Source organism: Dipodomys ordii, unplaced genomic scaffold, assembly GCF_000151885.1.
Source record: "Dipodomys ordii isolate 6190 unplaced genomic scaffold, Dord_2.0 Scaffold48, whole genome shotgun sequence".
NCBI lineage: Eukaryota > Metazoa > Chordata > Mammalia > Rodentia > Heteromyidae > Dipodomys > Dipodomys ordii.
Window position 1 is genome coordinate 16,020,321 of NW_012267264.1, and position 5,519 is coordinate 16,025,839.

The window sequence follows — 5,519 nt, forward strand, 5'->3', positions numbered from 1 at the left end:
TCAACTTAATAATATTTTGTATATAAGTTATTTCTCTTAGGGTGTTTTTGGTTTCAAGGGCATGTGACAAAAGATAGGGACTTCAATCCAATGTTATGGGTTTGTCCATGAATTTTTGGAAACAAGTCAATCAACAAAGTTAAAATGGACCTAGAGAGCCCTCCCTCCCCCGCGCGCGCGCGCGCGCACACACACACACACACACACACACACACTTACTCTTCCTTTCAGGAATCCAATCAGTATCATTATGCAGTCAATTTGTAAAAGTGGTTTCAGTGTTATATACAAAATGGAAAAAAAATTGTTTTCCAAGTACCTTGGCAACTATATCTCTAGAAAGGAGTCTGTTTATAACTTCAATGATACCTATAGATTTAAAAAATAGTTTAAAAATCAGCTATTGGTCTGTTGCTATAAACATGGAGTCAAGAAAGATGATCTCATATGTTTGTGTGTGTGTGTGTGTGTGTGTGTGTGTGTGTGTGCATGCATGCTATGGCTTGGACTCAGAGTCTCACATCTTACTTGGCTTTGTGGCTCAAGGCTGAAAGCTGGCACTCCACCAGTTGAGTCACACATCCACTCTTGGATTTTTGCTGATTAATTGGCCATAAGAACCTCAGATTTGTCACCTGGGCTGGCTTCAAACCTCTAGCCTCAGAGTTCAGCCTTGTGAGTAGCTAGCATTAGAGGCCAATTTTGAGTTTGGGAGCAAGAGTTCTTGGATAATGCTCGCAATTCCATTGCATCACTCATTGACCTGCTGGTTTCTCTTTTATGATACCAACAGCCATTCATATATCTTGGCTGGATGTACTGGTTCCCTGGGGGAAGTGATTCTAATTTTAACATTTGATCTTCATTAATTAGCTAGACTCCATAAAAACTGAGAAACTACTTATGGGTTTGTAGCATAAAGGTAGGGTCAATGCTTGATTTCTTCCTTTTATTCTCACTACTTTTGCTAGGGAACCAGCTCATTATTATCAAGAGTACATTTTACCTTTGCATGTATATTTTACCTTTGCATGGCTACTGTTGAGTAAAGGCCTGCATAAAAAGAATGACACCATAATGTGTTGCATGAGTGAGTGTTTGATAAGTAAATGTGCAAATGATTGAATCACATTGGTTGTATATACCCTGTGTACACAATCCACAGCATTTGTTTTATTCAGGATAGAAGGATTTGGAAATGCTTCCCAGACTTTAGTCACCAGCACTGTGTGTTATAGTCACATGGAGAGTGGGAATGGGATTTTCATGGCCTACCACAAGGCTATAGAGAACTAGAGTGTGGCTCACATGGTTCTGCACTGTGACTTCGGTTTTACCTTGCATTGTTTTTCTTTTTATGCATTAATTGCTATTTTATTTTTTTTAATTTTAATTTTTATTTTTTGTGAACATACTGTACAGAAGGGTTACAATTACATGGGCAAGATAATGAGTACATTTCTTATCAAGCATTGCAGCCTCCTCCTTTGTTTACCCTTCACATCCCTTCCCAGCCTCCCCCCACCCTCCCACCCAATCCCCGCCCCTTGCATTGTTTTATGCACATCGCTAATAGGATATTTCCTAGGCAGACCATGGACATACCAGTGAGCAATGAATGGGTTTTAGTATGTTCCCAGAGTTCTGCACCATTGCTGAAAGTAATTTGAGGTCATCATTATTACCCCAGAAGGAACTTTTAGCAGTTATCCCTCATTTCTTCAAACGTTCTAATTTTTTGGTAACCACTAATTTACTTTCTCTCAGTCTCTCTTGATTTACTTATTCTAGACATTTTATATAAGCAGACATTAAGAGTTCATGTTTGCATGTGATATGGATATCTAGTCGTCCTGAAACCAACTAAATGTAAAGAGAATACTCTTCCTCATTGAATTGTTAAACATGTTTTACAAAAATCAATTGACCACAAAAGTGCAGTTTTTATTGCTGGATCCTCAATTTTATTTCACCAATCTACATCTCTGTCCTTATGCCAGAAAAGTTCTACCTTAATTACTCTAACTTTTTAGTCAATTTGACATTGGTGCTCCCTTAGTACATGATTTCAAAAGATTATTTTGACTATTTCAGGACACTTGCACTTTTATAGAAGTTTTAGGGTCAATATTTCCAAAAACATATCTGGAAGAGAGTAGGTATAGACAGAAAAGAATAAGAGATCTTCTTTGTCCTTAATATGTTACTGAATTATAAAATTAATAAATTACATTGCTAAACTAATGACATATTTCTGCAAAAGTCTTACTTCATCATTAATGCACATATGTATATTATGTAGTTTTACATATTAAAATAGGAATAGATATGCATATGTAGTATCATAGCATATGAAAGTATATGATAGTATCATAGTATATATAGTATCATATGACATAGGAACATATAATATTATGCATTCATATGTTACAAACTTAGATGTTATACACTACTTAAATAACAAATATATAAATTTGTTATTTATGTTTGTTTTTTTGTGGTTCTAAGAGGGTATGATCTACAATTTTCTAGTGCTCTTTTTGTTTTTGTGTTAAGGTAGAATGATCTTAAGAAGTTGGCTAGTTTCCTTTCAGGGCAAGACTGACTTGGTTAATTGTGTTGAATAATTAATCTGCACTATTTTTCTTTTCTTACTTATAAAACAGTTTGAATAAAATAGATAAAGATTATTTTTTGATGATTTAGCTGAAATTCTCTATTAAAAGGTGTAGGTTACTGTCTTTGGATGTCAGTGTAGTGAAGGACTGTAGTTAATGAAAAAGCTATAAATTCAGTCACAGATATTAGTTTAGTTTAATTATCCATTATTTAATATTTATAATGTCTGTTGTCCCCAAACTATACTTTAGCTACACAATGGTGCATTCAGTATAGAATTACATATTCTATTAATATTTCAAACTATCTATTGCTGATTTCTAGCCAATGTCAAGTTTTACCTTTTCTCTTAATTATGTTTCCAAAGTTTATCACTTTAAAATGATTTATTTCAAAGAGCTAGTCTATTATGTTGTATTTTTGTTATCATTTTTCTTTTTATTAATATTTAAATGTTTTTCATTAATAAGTTTTTTATTGTGAAAATATGGTACAGAGGGGTTACAATTACATGAGCAAGGTAATGAGTACATTTCATATCATGCATTGTTGCCTCCTCTTTTGTTTTTCCCTTACCATCCCTGCCCTCCCATCTCCACAACTACACTCCCCACCTTCCCCACCAAAGTTGTAAAGTTAGTTTTTCTACACAGAATTTTGTACATTTCATTGTTGCAATGGGTCCACCTGTATCCCTATTTAAACAATTTGGTTATTTTCTTTCCCCGCCCCAAATTATACCAACATCAAATACAGTGAAAACAGGGGTTATACCGTGAGGGAGGGACATACAAACCAACAAAAAAAATTACCTTATAAATACGTTAGAAACAATAGCAAGAAAGAAAAATCACTTGAGTCCTTATCTTGGGTTTCATTTCGCCTAACATCAACTTATCTGACCGTTTCTGCTTGTCTCAGACATATACTAGTTATTGCAAATAAGAGAAACCATGGGACCTATGTTTCTTTTGGCCTGGCTTACTTCACTTAATATAGTCTTTTCCAAGTCTTTCCATTTCCTAACAAATGGGACAATGTCATTCTTTCTGATGGAGGCAGAGAATTCCATTTTGTATATATACCACATTTTCTTGATCCATTCATCTACTGAGGGGCATCTGGGGTGGTTCCATATCTTAGCTATGGTAAATAATGTTGTGATAAACATTGTTGTGCTGGTAGCTTTAGTATGGTCTTGTTTGTGATCATTTGGGTAAATGCCTAAAAGTGGGATTGCTGGGTCATAGGGAAGCTCTATGTGGAGTCTTATGAGGAACCTCCATACTACTATTTTTATCTTAATTCCTCAATCTGCTTTTATTGGACTTTTCAGTATATTTTAACAAAATATTCTTGGTTAAATTCCAACCTTTTTGCTTTTACAAGAAATTCATGTATAGCTATAGATTCTCCTGAACACTATGTTGGTTTCTTATTCAAGCTTTGATACAATCCTTTGTGGACTTCAGAAATGAACTAACATGGCAAGCCTTAAACCTCTATCCTTAAAAAGACCAGCTTGTAAGCTTAGGGCTTGGTTGGCATCTGGGAAATCACTGCATAATTCATCCCTCCACTGATGTAACACTTTCCTTAGAGAATGAGCTTCCCTGTGCTTTTCTTTTCCAAAGAAGATACTTTGTGCTAAACAACTGTTTTTCTTCTGGAGTCTAGAATTTTTTTGGGGGGAGGAGTCAGTTGTAGGGCTTGAACACAGGGTCTGTTCCTGAGCTATTTGTGTTCAAGGCTAGTACAACTGTGACTTGAGTCAGCCCCATTTCCAGTTTTGAGTCTCATCGGGACTTTTCTGCCCAGGCCAGCTTCAAATCATGATCCTCAGATCTCAGCCTTCTGAGTAACTAGGATTGCAGGTGTGACACACTGGCTCCTGTCTGGAATTTTGATAGAGTACAATTCTAAAATAAACTTAATTGTAAGGGGGAACATTTGAAACAACTTTTCAGTCTTTGAGAGTTCCTAGGGGATGATGTATCTTCCACCTATTATGAAAAATTCTGACTTTTCAAACATTTATTCCTCATATAAAAACCTTATACTTTATGCTAGCCAGAGGGTATTTGTATGACAACCCCCAGTAAACACCCCAAGTTCTGAGTCCCTAATAAGATGGGAAGAAACATGGCACACACATTGCTATATTTGTGTTTCTGGGGGAAGAGAGTATCTAGTGTATGTTGTGTGTCCAGAGAGAGAGAGAGAGAGAGAGAGAGAGAGAGAGAGAGAGAGAGAGAGAGAAATATAGAGAAAGAGCACATAAAGGAAGGCTGAACATATGACTTTGGTTCACATTCTTTTTTATAAGGTCATCAGGTGATTCTTTTTTTTGTATTATTGTAAAGATGCTGTACAGAAGGGTTACAGTTACATGAGCAAGATAATGAGTACATTTCCTGTTGAGCATTGTTACCTCCTCCTTTGTTTTCCCCATACCATCCCTCCCCTCCTACCTCCACAACTACTGCCACCTCCCCAGGTTGTAAAGTTCATTTCAACATGGTGTTTTGTACATCTCATTGTTACTATGGGTCAACCTGTACCCTTATTTAAGCATTTTGTTTTTTTCCTTCCCCTCCCCAAATTAGAGAAGTGTATATACAAGATGCAGGGCCCTGACATCAAATACAGTGAAAATAGGGGTTATATCATGGGGGGGAGGAATATACAAAGCAACAACAAAATCACATGGGTCATTATAAATATGTTAGAAACAATAGCAAGAAAGAAAAAAGATATATATGTCCCTATCTTGGGGTTCATTTCACTTAACATCATCTTCTATGGTTATATGTACACAGTTTTTGACCTTTTCTGGTTGTCCTACACATGTACTAGTTATTGAAAATAAGGGAAACCATGGGACCTATGTTTCTTTGGGC